This window comes from Falco rusticolus, chromosome 1, assembly GCF_015220075.1.
Source record: "Falco rusticolus isolate bFalRus1 chromosome 1, bFalRus1.pri, whole genome shotgun sequence".
NCBI classification, from domain to species: Eukaryota; Metazoa; Chordata; class Aves; order Falconiformes; family Falconidae; genus Falco; species Falco rusticolus.
The window spans coordinates 121,476,002-121,493,403 of NC_051187.1; the positions used below are offsets into that span (position 1 = coordinate 121,476,002).

The following is a 17,402-nucleotide window of genomic DNA, read 5'->3' on the forward strand; positions in this document are numbered from 1 at the left end:
CACTGGTTAGCTTATTGCAACACACAGTAGTTGAGAAGTTACAGCTGACACATCATCAAATTAGAAAATCCACTGAAATAGGGAGCAAGGTTTGTCCTAGAGGATGAAAGCAGCAGCAAATTACCATCAACAAAAACAGAAAAAAAAATGAGAGTTAGGCCACTATCAGAAAGTGTGTTACTAAACATTTTTCATTATTGGTATCAGGGTACTGACTTGGCACTCTCATCATGGAGATTGTACAGCATGTGCAGCATGCAAGCACATAACTGGTTTGAGGGGTTTTTTTCCCCATCACTTCTTCCCCCTCTAAAAAAAATAACCAAAACCCCCAAACTCATGCTGACATTAAAAGGACAGCGCAGAGTGAGTAAGCAATATTAAATCAAGGGCTTGATAGAAGTTGCTCAGTCATGATCATCTTGTTATATTCTCCCCCCTGCCCAGCTCAGACTTGGGAGGACTCATTTTTTAATACCATCTTAGCTTTTTATTTATAGCACTGCATTGGTTATTCTACTGTTGTATTTTAGATCTACCAGACTAACATTTCATTGGCCACCACAACATTTCGTTTCCTACTGTCAAAACTAGGTCTGACTCCATGTAAAAACGTGCTTATTGCCTGCGTACTTTTTCTATTTTTTTAGTTCTGTCTAAGCATTAGGTATATATCTCACTTGTCCCCTAATTTCCTGAATATGATATATATTTCCTCATTGAAGTCACGTGGCAACACAGGTCTACACTACAGCTACAGCAGCTTTGCTCTATCCTGTCAGAGGAATCAAGTTACCAGGAATGTTGATGGACCTCTAAGGAGGAGTGGGTTAGGGGAGAAAGACAAATATGTTTAGTAAGATTTTTCCAGAGAACACATGTTGCCCCAAGACAAACACTTTAGTACACAGCTGATTTTCTCCGTATAGACAATGAAAAGGGAAAAAAAAAAAAAAAGGGGGGGGTGGGGGGTGGGATGGTGGAAATGGTGTTTTTATCTGAAAATTTCCATTCCTTGAACATAATATATAGCAGTAGAGTTGACTGAGAATCTCCCCAAAGCAAATATGGAAGAGCCACCCTGAATGCTGGAAAACTGTACATGGTAACAGCATGGACCATACCACACAATGGTTGGAAACGGTTTCCCAATATATTTCACTTTTCATGCACGGTCAAGAGATCAAATTCTCTTCCTAGTTGCACTGGGAAGCAGATAATCAGCGCTATAACACCACTGAGCTTGCTAGGGCAAATCTCAGATCTATAAAAGGGCACAGGAGAGACTGATTCCCTTTCAGAAGGAAACATTCTCTTCTCCAGCAGCTGAGCAGGCTCTGTATGCCATGAAGCACGCCAAGAGGAATGGAACAAGAATACAGTCAAAAGAAACGTAATTGGGGGGCGGGTGGGGGATGTGGAGAAGGTATAAAAATCACAGCTGATACCGTTTCTCTCATACACTAATACCTTGAGGAGTTCAAAGGTTTTCCATGCCTATGGCATTTGGCAATTATAATCGCACAGTAAAATACCTAAGGTTAATGAGTAACCTCTAAAGGAAGTTACTTCACATAATGACAGCAATTTCTCTGAACTAAATGTTAATAATCAGGCCTGTAATACAGTGAGAAGGAAATAGTGGGCAATTGGCAAATGAAACTCTGTTACCTAGTAACAAGTCCTTGAGGTATGGGCCTAAAAAATTTGGGCAGGCAAAACATTTCCAGGCAGGCTGAGCAGCTTGACAAACAGAAAACATTTTGTAAAACCAGCAACTGTCCACGACAGAGAAAGTGGAAGCAGGTGCAGCAAATTATTTCCTTAACCGGCAGTCTGAGGTAGATTTAGCTAATGACAAAATAAAGGAAATAGTGTCATGTAATAAGCAGCAAGAACCAGGCAACAAAGTTCACATTACTCTGCGCGAGCCATCGAGCAGCAGTGCAGCGATAAATGGGAATCCTCTTTCCTCACGCTTATATTGTCGGCCCTTGGCTCCCCTGCTCTTGTGCCCTTTTCCTGCCCACCACGCAATGCGCAGAGCACCCTGCCTTAACTTTGGGCGCAGTGTGTGCAAGCTTTGTGCAGTGCTGCCACTGGTGCAGTAATGCTGCTGAGTCAGCAAAAACACCCCGGCTACCAGGTTAGAGAAACTGTTGCAGAAAGGGTTTCGACACCTTTATTATATATGGGGTAATACGTGCTCTGATCCTAGTCAGGGTTATTGTAGTTTGTGATGAGGAAGAGCACCAGGATGATTGCCACACTCAAACACACAAAACAGGATTTCCCACACGTTCCTTTATAGCAACAAAGGTACTGTCAAAGTTGTCTTACAAATCCATCTCCTTTCAGTCACAGTTAAGGAAATCACGTATCCTCCTCATTCTCCATCTCATAAAATCCTTTTGATAGGTACAGGAACTGCACGGGGGGAGGGGGCGAATGAAAATTTTGCCAGCCTCCTTCACGTGCTTTTTTTTTTTTGTGATAAGCAAATCCCGTATTTTATCTGTAAAGCTGGACAAACTAGCTCTTCATAGAACGTTAGCAAATCCCGCATAAACCACAACTGAAAAACATTTAGTACAGCAGGCAGCAGCCTTACCCTCCCAGAGCCAGCCCGCCCCCTGTTCTTCGCTGATACGCTCAAAAGTGTGTCCAGAGCCATGCAAAGGCTTGGAGGCTTGGATTTGTATATTCACTTCTGACTCTCAATCAATGTCATTGATCATCATGAACAAACAATACGATAGTGAAAGATGCCTCATTCAACCCTACCTCGTAAGATACAGAATATTTACTTCCAGAAGCAGCAAACTAACTGTCCTTAAAAATAAACCATGTATCTATGTAGTAGCCTCATTTTCAGCCCCTAGATTCTATACTGACTTTTTTTCCTAACATTTCCTGGGAATTAAAGTCTGTCTGGAGTTACTGGCCAGGTTGGTACACCTTCATGTAAGTCTTGCTGCGAGTAATAATCTCTAGAAAAAACTGTGATAATATTAATATTGAAGTCTCTGAACAGAAGCAAACATCAGACATTTTGTTTTATAAGAGGAAAAAAACCATATTCCTGACTAAAATTGTTCATTGATTTACAACTAGTAAGTGTGGCCAGTTTGTTTGTTTTAGTAAAATCTAATCAGAATTTGCCCCACCATGTTTCTTGGTGAAATAAAATCCCGTTCTTCTTTATTTTCCCCTTTATCTAAAAAACAAACAAGGAAATTTGATTTTATGATGTGATGTTAATGCAAAAGTAGATATGATTTTTAAAATTCACAAAGGCCAGGACATTCGCAATTAACTGTAGTTCCAACCTGAAAAAAAAACCCAAAAAACAAAAAACCCAAACACAACAGCATAACAGCATTTTCATCTTATGATCACAGTTCTGGACAACATAAGACACTGTTCAGTGGTATTATATTTGCATAAATTCAGATCTAAGACAATCCCTTCAGGAGATGACACCAGGAAAAGAAGCCACAAAGAAGCCAACACATCAGCTGAGGAGCTGGGGAAAGGCAGGACCATTCTTGCTTGAGTGATAGACCATGCATCACAGCATCCTCCAGCTCCCCTTGATTTCACATCTTTCAGCAGAATTCCTTGCAAACAAAAGTTTTACTTAACTATCTGAAGATAGGTCATACCGTATAGCCTAAAAATAGCAATAAGGCAGAGCTAAATACTTAAATAATCTTGATATTGAAAACTTGGGATCAATCTGAATTTCGAGTCCCTCTGTAAGAATATTTCTCAAGGAGGAAATAGGTTTCAAGTGCTTATCACACATGCCCTTAATCAATCTGGTCTAATTTCATCAGCTTAAAATACTTAAATCAGCTATGTCTCCTCTTCATCACCTTTGGAATCAGAAGAGAGCTAGATAGGAGTGACCAAAGGAAACCATTCCTGCAAAAGTCACATAAAAGTCTTTTTAAACCATCAGGTCTTGCAGACATGCAAAAAAAAAGATCAGATTTAGCAGAACTCCATGTTCTAACTAGTTTCCACTATCAGAAAGAGAACACATTTGCTCATTTAGTCAAAAAATCAATACCCTAAATCATGAAGCTATTGAAGCTATAGGCACAGCTACAGGGATTGCTAAAGAAGGTGGGCCAAGTCTCATAGTAGTGCAGCGATGTTGTTTCTAACGCTTGAGCAGGTTCACTTTGTTATTTTATCCTACGTCAACAAGCCGTAGCACATATATGAGCAGGATGCTATTTGGTGAACAAAAGCCACTAGTGACCAAAAGCACACAGGTAAAGCATCAGCTATAAAACCAGAGAATGATACATACAGAAATAAATAACATCTGGCATTTATAAATAAAGGTTAGGCATCTGCCATTGTTCAGGTACCTGACTCCAGGAACAGTGAAGCTGACTGCTTTTCAGGAACTGCTTCGGCCCCTTTACGGCACCCAAAAACAGAAGCAATCAGAGTTCTAACTTGTTCCGATAGAAGCCAATATTCAGCGTTGCACATTTTGGATAGCTGCCTTCAAGGAAGGCAAGGGAATGTGCAAGAATAAGGCGAGCCTCATATGGCCCATGAGCAAGCAGTGTACTTTATGTGCCAGGGCCATACTGAGGCATCTGGCAGCAGGGCTAGATTGGCACAGGGGCGACTGGGCAATCAGAGTCTGCGCCCATGAAAAGCAGCAAGACAGCAGGAGTTACTTAAGCCAGTGCCGCTAGGTCATCCTGGGACACGGCCACATAGCAGCCTTGTTCCTTTCCACAATGGCCGGAGCAATGAAGCTCCTGCAGAGCTGCTGGCAACACCACCTGCGAGCCATTCCTGGAACGCGGGCTCCGAGGTGCAGGGCTTATAGCCTGAAGCATCTGGCAACATCTTGGCTTTGGCAAGCAGCTTGCAAGGTCAGGAAAGCTGGCTGCCCCTCACCTAGAGTCTCACACAGGGCAGACTGAAGTAGCTAGGGGGGCCCTGGCTGCAAATAGTCTCACTTTCTTTCTTCACAGTCGAATTCACAGGATGCATAGCCATTCAGAAAAGGAAAAGGAGGTCGTCAGTTTTTTTAATAGTAAACAAAGGCTGCTGCTAAAAACCTTTCCTTCTCTACTATGTGCCCTTAGAAGACTTCACCCTGGAGGCTGACAATAAAGATGTTTCAAACAGAGACACTGGACTCATCATTTGCACCTCGGCACAATCCTGCCTTTGCGTAGAAGAACATACATTTATAGTAGAAGAATTCTTATCAACAGCCAATCTCAAGTGACTCATTTTACACTTGCGCTAGGGAGATCAGAAGGAAGGCTCGTGACTTACAATCCATAGTTAAAACTGCAAGAGCATTAAGACAAGTTATCTGACAAAATGAAAGTTAAATAAATACAGGTGCCTTGTGGTTGCTACTTGCTGATCTGGCAACAGTTGTTAGTTATTTCATCAGAAGGCCCATCTGCAAGGATCTAAGAGTCAAAAGCTTTGATTGTCTGCCCTTTATGTTGTCTGGCTCCTCTTCACTCATTCTCGAGAGCCAATGAAGGCTCAGAGTAGTAACAGAAACCTATCCAAGCCATGCTGTTCTGCAGATGTTTAAAAGATAAATGCACAAACTGTGAAGGAGCTCACACAATACATGGCAAATGTTTTGATTAACTGTCCTAACTGGAAGTCGTAGACTCTAGGCTCTCCTAGCGTGTGTTTTGGCTTTTAAGAAAGGAAGTTTGTAATGGGGTTTTCTGCGAGTGTCTGTCATTCTGAGATAGTTTAGAGCCAGGCTCAGCCCACTGCTCTGCAATGGGAGAAGGCTGCACTGTAGTGGAACTGATGTGCTTGTGCCGCAGGAAGAATGCAGGAATCTGATCCCTTTCAGGGAGACAGAGTAAGGACCTGGGATGCTGCATCCACCACTGGGCTCCGGCCAGCTTCTGGGGAGCAGCTCCACAACTTCAAAGGAATTCCTCCTCCTTGCTTCAGTCTGCCCAGTGGCCTGAATACACGGGGTCAGGCGTACAGCCCTGAGTTTGGCCCTTTGGGAATTACAAGGGGAAAGAACCATGGGGAACAAGTGGAGCATGAGGTGGCACACAGGACTTCCTTCACAGCACGCTGGGGGTTGGAGGTTTGCAGGAAATCAAGTGACATGAGGGTTATTTCTTCTCAGCCTTAAAATCCAGGTCAATACCCGCTATAAAGGATTTTGTGCCAAAAGAGAGAAACCAGCATCACATCCATAAAATGCCTTCACATGTCCAGCACTGAAACCGCCCCATGCAGCAAGCAACTTGCACCAGGGAAAAGACCACATCCACGCATGCAACTTAGACGCTTGCTGCTGAAATGGTGTCTCTCAAATTTCCTGTTGTGAACAATATAGGACAGCCCCAGAGACACAGTAAGTATTGCAAAGGACGCTGGCACAAACTGACAGAAACCAAAAGAAATTCAAATTCAAGGCTGAAGCACTTTCCTTACCTCATCCCATTGTACTTAGTTATTTCAGCACATAATTGCTAACATCCTTCATTGATCTGAAATTCCTGTGGATACAATAAGACCAGCCACGGATGGATGCTAGCCTTCACTCTGAGTTTACATGCCTTTGTTACAGCCCCTAGGCTCAAAGTGTATAAAGCTTTCAAAGTGTCAGTGACCTAAATACACTTCTGAAAGCCCCGAGTGCGTTTGTGGGCACCCCTCATGATGCATACAGCCCATTTCCTGCAACCACACGAAAAGCCTTAGGCTCCCCTGCACACGACAGCTCCTTTTCCTAGCCCTGTTTATTTGTCCTTTTTCCACTTAGTCATAAAATAATTTCCTCTTCCTCCTGAGCTCCACATTAGCCATGATTAACTGCCACAGAGCATCCCACTTTTAAATTCTCTGTGCAGCCCCATCTAAGGAGTTTGGTGTCACCGCTTGGAGATAAATATTCACTGGAGCATAAAGGTTTTCTTATTCTGAGAGTGGGGGCAGATGTACAGGTGATTTTTTTTCACTCCCAGAGTAAAAGAGAGCTATTGAGATTACTGTAACACACAAAAGTATAATTTAGAAGTACTGATATGTAACAAAGAGGAAGAAATCGGGAGACGCATATGAAATTTTTACATATTGGTATATTCTAAACACCAATATATAATCATATTTTTAATAGAGATACGAATACTTTCCATTACTAAGGGATATATTAAATAAAAATATTTCTCACACCTTTGAGAAAAATTATGAGCATATTTTTATTTCAGTAGCCCACTTCTAAAATGCTAACATAGTACAAATTATTTGAACTCATATACAAAATACACTCCAAGGCGGCCTTTACAGTTATTTCCAATGGTTCATTAGAAATGTATGGTTCAGTAGAAATGTATTATCTATTTAGCCTGTATTTGAAAATGTTCAGTCCTAACCCATATATCAGAACCACACCACTGTCAAAGTGAGAAACATATTTTAAGGTTTTTTCCTGTTGCTTTCTAAAAACAGCTCAGAAGATGTTGGTGAAAGCAGCACAGAAATGATGGGTTTGCTTGAGAGCAATAGGATACACAAAAGAAAGGAAAAAACACTACATAGATGCAGGCCCTCCTTCCTGTATCCATCATGATTTGCTGAGATGGAAGGCTGTAATGCAAAAATACATCCAAGTCTCTAGTAAATCTACAATCCAACTAAGATAAAGCTAAAACAGACCAAACAGCTGAATTTCGCAGACACCGCAAGGTGTTCATTTTTAATAGCTGCTGACCCCCCTTCCTCCCCTAGAATCAGTCTTGGATGTTATACAAACAGCCCTCTAAACCTAGATTTATCTAAACCATGGTGGTCCCTATGGTGAACAAAAATGCTGGAAAAGCACAGGTTTGTTCCAGAACTATTTTTTGTGATTTTTACGGTGACTCTGTAGTATCCACCTCAGCTTCTTTTCGCTTTTCAAATATTATTGACTAAGATACAAGACTCCCCTGCTAAGCACAGCTTCACTAAAACTCCTATTTCCTTTCCACACATCAACACTTTTTGGGGGAGGGACACAGCTCAAACCCAGGCTGCCTCATGGCTAAGCGCACTCGGCAGCAGCTGGGAAAATGGGTCATTTCACTGGCAGCTGACTGACCCCATTTGAAGCTGAGCGGCAGGAGATGTCCCAGCGGCTGGGGCATCACAGGGTTTATTTGCTGTTGGTGATGTTAGGGTTATCAGCACAGCTGGGAGCAGAAGCCACGGGAACTGCAGCAGGGCAACCTTGTGAGCAAAGGAAATGCTCCAGCAGCCCTGGCCAGTCTCTCCCTACTATTTGCAAGGTTATCACAAGGTAGATGTAAAACCTTCTTAACTCATGACTGAGCAACGTCTGCAGAGCCCTCATGTCACACCACTCAGCCAGAAACATATAGCCCAAGGGCGTAGGTGCCATCCTTCCCCTGGGGCTAGGCAGAGAGGTTCCCCCACATCACCACAGCCCTCCCTGGCCTTCAGCCACCTCCATGGACACCACCGACCCCCGACCCCCCCCCCCCCCCCCCCCCCCCGCCTTCGTGACGCGAGAGACAAAGCTGCAACCAAGCACACAGGGCTTTTCATGGCTCATGACCAGCCTGGTCCCAGGGGAGCAGGCTGCTGAGAAAAGCCTGTTTCCATGTATTTTAAACAAAGGGGTTCCGCACCATCTGGCCCTGCTTGGGGTACCTCAGCCCGGGCGGGCCTGTGAGCGCCCTCAGGGGCGGGAAAGGCTTCCCGCGCCGCTGCCCGCCCCCCGCCACGTCCCGCCTGCGGCCTTGACCCGCGCGTCGGCAGAGCAGGGCGGAGAGGGGCGACACGCCGCGTCAACGGGGCTCCCATTGAGATGCAAATGGCGCCGCGGCCGGCTGTGCCCACAACCATCGCTCTCCCCCTCAGCGGCCGCGGCTGGCCGCCGCCTCCGCAGCTCGGCGCACCCAGGGGGAAAGGGCCTTCTGCTATAATTTCTTCCCAAATCCGACTTACTCGTTCAGTGCCGCTGGCTCTGCTCTGAGCCTTTCTAGCTGTACTCATGCAGGTGGCACGCAGGGGCACCCGGGTGAGAGTAAGATCCAGGTTTACAGGGTGTCTCACGCTTTGGATCACGAGTAAATTTAAAAACGCAAAGTCTACAGGCTGGCTCCCGCTAGGTCCAGCAGGAGGAAGAAAAAAAAAAAAAATATGAGACAAACTTGTATCACACCTTCCTCTGGCCTCACCTTCCCTCGGGCCTGGAGCAGCCCTCCCCCGGGTGAGGTGCTGTTACGGCCTTCGTACATAAAGTGGGCAAAGGGTCACCAAAATGCAGCCAGCTGACTCCGTTTTCTGTTATCTCCATAACGAGTATCTGTACTATCATCATAATTTTCTAAGAACTGGGGACAAAAAAGCCCCTCCAAGATGCTGACAGGTGCTTTGGCACACCGAGGCAGTGCCAGGGCTCCATGCCAGCCACGCAAGGCATCAGCCACGTGGAAATGTTTTTCCTACTGATCTCAGTGGACTTACAATCACATCAGACCGCTCAGTTTCACAGAGATAAATTCTTGTACCCGTAGTGACACTATATGTAGCATTAGACCTTATTGCCACAAAAGGAATTTTTAATATGAAAGCAAACAACCCTTAAAAACCAAAATGCAATTCAGGCATCCGGAGATCATCACTTCATGGCGCACAACCAATGCCCCACATGTCCACACTGTGCTGCAGTCTGTTGCATGGGTTTACGTCCCCAGCGACTCACAATATCATTTCAATCCAATCAGTGTGCCAGGAGCTGTTTTATGGGAGGTGTCGGCAATTTTCACCATCTTTCTTCCCTCTTTTCCCTTCTCCCCCTTCCCCGCCCTCGCCCAAAGAGCCAACTTTCACACAAAACCCATTTTTTTCAGGTCATTCTGAAGAAGATACTGTTTCGACAGCGCCCTGCATTTTCCTTCTTGCAAATTCTGTGAAAGCCCTGTCTAAGAAAGTGATATATGGACAGAAAGAGACCCTCACCCTCAAACCTAATTAGAAGCCTTAGCTGTTCAGCGGGGTTTCAAGAGGACAGCAGCCTGAGGCAGCTGGATGGAAATACAAACCATACCATGCTCAAACAGCTTTCTCATATTCATTCAGCAACCAAGATCCATCTGTTTATCATCAGCTGCAATACAGTCTGAGACAAAGTGCATTGTTAATAGGGTGTGTTTGAGAGAAGAGTCACAAGGAAGTGCCCTAAACTAAGTGATTTCTGAAAGTAATGGCTACAGAGCATATACCACACAGTAGCACTGCTCTGATGGATATTTTTCTTCAGTCATCGCTATTAACTGTGTGGTTTTGCTGGCAAGGTTAAAAAAAAAAAAAGAAAAAAAAAAAAAGAAAAAAACAGGATTGGCAAAGCACCTTCTGTAGTTAAGAGATAACTAGCTCCTAACAATATTTTAAGATGCACAAAGATGGCTGCAAAATAACAGAGATACTTAAGAACAGAGAAAACAGAAAAAGGATGAATTCAATTAGGGATGCAGCCTTTCTTCTAGAAAAGTAGAGATTTTGGCCCTATGCAAAGATTTCAAACCTTTTTTTCACTTTGTCTCTTTAGCAGGTAATAAAAAGTGAAATTATTTATGTAACTAAAAGAACATAAGTGCATACACACATACACCAAAATAAGTAGGGTAAAACCTCAAAAAAACATATCCAGGCCCATGCATGCTCAAGGATTTGAAAAACTTGAATTCTAAATTTGATTCCTTTTTCTTGTAAGGAAAATGGGGCTTGCCATACATTGTGAGAATAATAGTTCCTTTTGTCCATAAGCCTGTCTCTAACAGTAACCCAGGACAGCGTGAGACTGAGCATCGTGAACGTTCTGCAAATAGTTTTGTAGTACCTTGCACCTATGATTACATATACTAATTCCAAAGCATTCATTAGCTTAAAGATCTTTCATCACCCTTACTCAAGTTCCTCTGTCTCCAAAATATCACGTCATATATTGTTGTATATGAATAACTACTGCATATTAGCTGCATACTACTGCATAGTAGCTGGAGATTGTGCTTTTAGGCCATAATCCAATTCTGTTCAGGAGGCCACACCACCACATTTCACTGAGGCACTGTGAAAGTGCAGCTGAACTGATGCCACTGAGGGGATGCTCCACTCTGAGACAGCTTGGGTATTAGGTTGATTGAGAGCTGCAGATTCTCTGCTGCTGAAAAAGCAACAGTCAAAAAGTCAATGGCCACCTAAAATAAGTAATTTTTTTAAATTAAATTAACAACAATGTGAAAGGGTGACAGAGTTCTTCCTACAGTCACATACCCACATATAGCTACTGAACTTCTATCAATTAAGTGTGGTGGCTGCACAGTCCCACTTGGACATGGGATGAAAAGGTGGACACCAGAAAAGCAGAGGCATGGTAACTGCGGGAAACTGAAGCATACAAGATGCAATCGAACCATCAGGAGGCATTCAGTCAGCTTTCCCCGAAGCCTCTGTAACTCTGACATAGAGACATCTTGCAAGCAACACACCCTTTAGTTTAAAATCAAATATTTTATGGTGACTTTTTTTTCCTGTTGCCCTTGTTTCAGCTTTCAAAAATTTAACAGTGTTCTACACTATCAAAGCATTCATTCATCATCTTGATTTCTTGCCCCTCCCATTGTAAATGCTGTTCTACTACCTTTTACTAGCTTACACACAGTTGCAGGCTCACAGAGGGTTGTCTGGAGGCAAACAGACACTCTAACAAGTCGACCAAATTATTTCATCTGGTACCAGAGATTTTATATGGAGGTTTATTTTATAAAAGTTTGTACACTTATTTCATAAAAGATAGCTATAATAAAACCAAGCAGTTTCCTTTTCTGTACATGCATACAAATGAAAGATGGCTTTGTTTGCTAACAGAAGTTTGAATGTCTGAGTTTGGAGTCAGGATAGAAATAAAAGCTCGGGCTGGATATTTTCCAACAGGACCTAAATCCAGAAGAATTGCAATAGTCTTGTGATACAGCAAGGAGTTATATCACACTTGCCATTGCCACGTAGCTATTTCTAAAGATGACATCACATTTGCTCCATAGACCCGTTCTGTGTGTGAGGTGATTACTCGGCAGGTTTAAGCTGCTGTCTATTATTGGAACAGGTGAACCAGCAAAAGAATCACTTTATTTCATAAATTCATGAAGTTAAAGCTAATGGAACTATTCTGTCACCTAAGATCCCATAGTCTGCACAAGAGGACATTTAATCGCATTTACTTCTCTGCTTATCCCAGCAGCTTGTGTTTGGTTTAAGCATCTCTTTTCAAGTAGGCCTGCAGTCCTGACCTGAATAAATCAAGAGCTGGGGAATTTATCACTTCACTTGGTAATTTATTGTAGTGGTTATTAAACCTCACTGCTAAAGACACATGCCTAGCTGAGTTTTCTGGTTCAAGTTCAGTCTTGTGACTTATCCTGCTAAATTACAGAGCCCTTCAGTACATATTTCCTCTCCACAAAGGTGCTTAAGCGCTGTAATCATGTTACTCCTCAAGCTTTTTTGTGATAAGCTAAATAGATCGAATTCTTGATCTCTTTCTCTCCATGGAAAACTCAAGCCTTTAAACTAGCTCTTAAGCTTTCTGCACTCTTCAGTCTTAACATCGTCCTAAAAGAACAGGCATGCAGAGGGTATGCTGTACTCCAGTGCTGGTCTCACTGCTGTGCTGTTCATACATCAAGCATTACATTAACACTTTTGTCCCCTCTGAGCTCCAAATCCTTTCCCAGATATGTTTTATTGCATATAAGTCCCATTCAGGAGTCAAAACCTTAATTCACTGCTCCTAGGTGAATAATTTCTCATTTAAGTACATTAGGGCACATTTTGTTTGAATGGGACCAGCTCCATAAGCTATCCACGTCACTCTGCAAGACAGCAGTCCCTTTGCTGTTGCTTTTCTTTCACTTGTACACCCTTCTCACAGGCACTAAGGGAGGCCAAGGCTTACATCACACAGGTTACGTCTGACCAGGGGAGGAAGCATATGCTGCAGCGTGCCCAGGCATTGAGGTCTCCACACCCCATCCTACTCTCTCTGTGCTGTGGCTGCCTTCTGGCCAGTGCTACCAAGTTTCGCACCTGCACAAACCAAAGGACTAGTGAAGGGATGCAGGAGGCCATGGGAAAAGGAAGTCAGCGCCTAGCCAACCAGTACCCCGGCAGCACTGCTGGGCTCCTGCTTCAACTGCAGCCCTTGAACAGGGACACGCGTGGGTATCAGTCATCTCCTCCCTGCTGTGGCAGGAACTCTTACACTGCCTTGGGAAACCCATGGCACTGCTGCCAGCCCTCTGCTTTCTCTCAGCTGGAGGACTCCAGCATAGGTAGCAGTGGAAAAGTGAATATGAAGCATCCCTGCTGATGCATGAGGGAGATAATAGTCATGTTCACCAGACAGGCACCAAAAGACGACCCCTTTTTAGAAAAAGAGGTAGAGAACAGGCTTAAGCATTTCTCCACAAGCATTAGCCCCTACTTACTAGTTGCAGTCCCCATTAAAAGTATGATGTGAAGGAATAGAAAAACGCCACCTCACTCCAACTAGCATGTGCAGGCATGAATTTGGCCCCAGACCTATCAATCCCTTAGGTTTGTATACCTTGTTTTCTAGTGACCAAGGAATCTTCTTCACAGCCCTGTAACAGTACAATACTGTACAGATGCGGCATTGCCAAGAAAGAGGCTTTGAGCTCTCTTGCGATGAGTTTTTCCATAGAGAAAAATACAGCAAAATAGGCAAAGCAGTGCTGTGCTGCAGCCGCTGTGCCTGGTCTTGCAGCAGACCTTATTCACCGGAGCAGGCTCATCAGCTTTGTCAGGGTGTGTCACGGGAGGAAGCAGAAGTGAAAGAAGCCAGGGCGCTGCTAGTAAGCGTTGGTATCCTTTTGTGGTGAGGGGGTGTAGAGGAAGGGGAGAAGCAGGGAAAGAGTAAGTCACCTTCAACAGGGTTTAGGCAACAAAATTTTTGCCTCAGACTTTCTTGGGCTGCATGTTCTGGCCCAAAATCCAAAGCAACAGTTCTAGCTTAGCTACCTAGAAACAAATCCCAGCTGCAGAAGAGAAGGGCTGGGGAGAGGAGAATTCCCTCTTCGTTTTGCAGAAGGCATTTAACTGGGGCTTGTTTTTAAACAGACCACCCTTTACACCCCATTGCAACAGTCCTGACACTTTTCCCTTCAGCTTCCACTTGAATTGCCACTGAAACCACCATTAAATGGCAGCGTACTTCAGATTAAAGGAAATAAGGTCCGATTTACTTTGTATTGCAGATGACTTCGGAAGGAAAAGCACATTCTGACAGCTGTTTCCATTTCATTGTGCTTTCTTGTTTTTGAAGAAGACCATTTGTTTTCAATTTGTCTATAAATAATAGAGGAAAACACAGCTGAGGGGCCCAGTGCGATTTTTATAGAAAGTTCATTTTTAGAAATCTGATAAGCTTATAGCTACATATGGTTGAAATCACTGTAATATAAAGTACAGAAATTTAAAAAAACCTACTTGTCAAGCAACCTAATATTTATTTTATTTAGCACTTTGCAGCATTTTCAAATATTGTGTGCCGGGGGCAACTTTGGCCGTGGATTCTGAAAGCATGAAGAAATATCTTGAGGATCTTCAACAAGGTATCGACCCAGAAGACATTTAACACATAAGTAGCCCCTATAGAGCCAAAAGGCTTGCTTGCCCGGACAGAGTTCAGGCACAATGATGTGCCTTAACAGACATATATTGCCTGCTACCTTGAGAAACAAACAGAGACAGAATCTGCGCTGCTAATGAGATACCTGCCACCAACTGTCTGCTGTGACTTCAAGGTCTGTTTCAGTATCTCTGTCTGGAAAATGGAATTTACAGATTAGGACTTAACCTTTATGAGGTCAAAACGGTTGGGTTTTTCCCTAGATTGAGAGGGACCTCAACAAGCCAGCATGACAATTAATTATCTCATGTTTATCAAAATGGCTCATGAAGACAACGGACTATACCTTAATTCTACTCAAACTGCTTTGGTATAGATCAGACCTAGCAGCTTACCAACACCATCAGTAGCATCTGTTCCTCAGCTCCTCAGCTAGCAGAGGTAAATCTATTTTCAGATGCATAAGGAAGCCTAAACAAACCCTGATGACAGCCAGAGCAGAACAGCAAGGCTCCTAAGTAGTCACCTTATTGCCTCACGAAGACTGTAACACACACACACATGCATGAAAAGGAGTTATGCCACTACTAAACCAAGAGAAAATTCCCCAACCTGGAGTAAATTACCTGATCATTTAGGGAGGATTTCTGATCTACAGTGCTGATCTATAGTACAGCAATCTACACAGACTGGAGCAAAAGGGGGAGAGGGACAGACACATAGCTCAAATGTAATAGTATACCTCAGAATATTAAGTTCTTTCTTACCAGTCCTAGTATTATAAAGATTGTTTATGAGCCTTGTTTGTCCTCTGTTTTACTTCAATACAATCAGTTTGTCACACCCATGCCATTTAATTGTTATATGGTTAAGCTTTTACTAGTAACGTAGCATTAAAGAATAGTTCTGATTTTACTTGAATTTTTAACCTGAGTAGCTGAAGCCATTGGAAATGGTGTTCTTGGAGAAAGGCTGTTTTCAGCTTGCACCATAGCATGTGAAAGCTACAGGAAGCCATTAATAAACAGAAATGTTTTATTGCAGAGGCTCTGGCTGCTACCTTGTAAGGTTTCCACAGAATCAGAAATCCAGCCTGTTTGTATCAGCACAGGGCCTGGAAAAGATACAGCATGCAGCCTGGAGAGGCTCCTAAATCTTCACAGGAGAGGTTGCACTTCCTATATAAGGAAGCAGGCTCTGCGTTAAAAGAAAAGTTAGACTTACAGAAAGATTTGAGGACATAAGAACATGTTGCAGTTGGAGTCCAGCTCAGCCTCGCACAGGGCACCGATTGTTGCAACACAAACAAACTAGTAAGCTGCAACAAGGCTTTTACCATCAGTCAAATTCTATTGTCTATGCTGTTCCTCCTTCCTCCAGAGAACATACTACATTGCTTCTCCTTAGGGCTATTTAACTACTTAGCAGAATGAGCTACAGCTGCACATCATCCAGGTCAATCAACCCACCGCCTTCTAGGCAAGGCCACAGCTGCATATTATCAATGCTAATCAACCCACTGCCTTCATTCCTCTACAAGAACACTTTCCACCAGGCCACTTGGGTGGAGCCATCTGGCCAACACTCGTAAGAGCTCATAGGAATAACCAGGCAGCATAAAAGACAAGTTCACCAAGGGGCTCAAGACAGTACAACAATCATCTCTTTTGTTTTGTCAGTGTCACATTCCTCCTGTAAGAGCAATGTGGGGTACAGAATAGCCCAAAGGTGGTTATTAGGAAGTCTAAGTGGAAGAAAATGGGACAGCAGCCACTGCCACTACTGGCTATGTAGGGTAAGCCCTTCTTACATGCCTTTGAGAACTGCTTGCATTTTCTGTTTCTGTCTTAGTAACAAAAGCCATAGGAAGGCCTGATAAATTTAACAGTGACATACAAAGATTCTTATTTAAAAAAAAAAAAACAAAACTATTTCCTAGGGTTTTAATGAGCTTGTGACTGCCTGGTACATGCAGTTAAGGTGTCTGTTGGCCTGCCTAGTTGGCAGTAGGGATTGCAGATTATATCGCATCTAGACTTCCAGAAAGACAGAAGGGGAATGGCTGTGTCCACAGTCTTCTCAGACTTTCCTTCAGGTGCTCTGCTGGCAGCAGGCTCTTCTGCTCCCAGAGAGGCAAGCAATGCTCTTTAATGTAAAAATGTTAGTAGACAATAACTAGTCATTTCAAGAATATGTTCTGTTTTCAAATAAACATGTGGACAGGCTGCTTGATGAAGCAAGACTTTTTACACAGAGGAAACTCTGCACTGCTCTCAGTGGACTTAATCTTGGTTGCACTTGCTTTGACACCAGCCAAAAGCAACTTCACTGTAACCCAAAGGGAGTATTTTAGCAAAGTTCATTAGGGCAGGTGGTTGCCTAAAGACCTCAGCTTTAGCCCCCAGTGACTTGGAAGCACTGAATTAGAAACCAACCCCCATAACCTCCTTGTTTGTAATATATTGATTCACATTGCCCACATACACACCCTGGGAGGACATGACTGATTTGTTCCCGTCATCTTTTACCACTCCTTAAGGAAAATATGTAACCAGCATCCCACCTGTCACATACTGAGTCACCTCCCAGTTAAATACATTTCTTATTGGTATTTTTTCTGTTCAGCAGATAAACACGTTTCATTTGTCAGTACAGCTCACTTCCTCAGGAAAAGAGCTGAAGGGTATGCTCTAACAGAATGCTAATCACC

General features: G+C 43.3%; 1 long non-coding RNA gene across 8 annotated transcripts in view; it reads right to left on the reverse strand.

Annotated features, from left to right (window-relative positions):
* Positions 1-9,169, reverse strand: part of LOC119152686 — a 256,932-nt gene extending 247,763 nt beyond the window's left edge. For all 8 annotated transcript variants that reach the window (XR_005105849.1, XR_005105856.1, XR_005105857.1 and 5 more), the window contains exon 1: positions 8,986-9,169. This is a non-coding gene — a long non-coding RNA (uncharacterized LOC119152686). The remainder of the gene's footprint in view (positions 1-8,985) is intronic.
* Between the last annotated feature and the right edge of the window lie 8,233 nt (positions 9,170-17,402).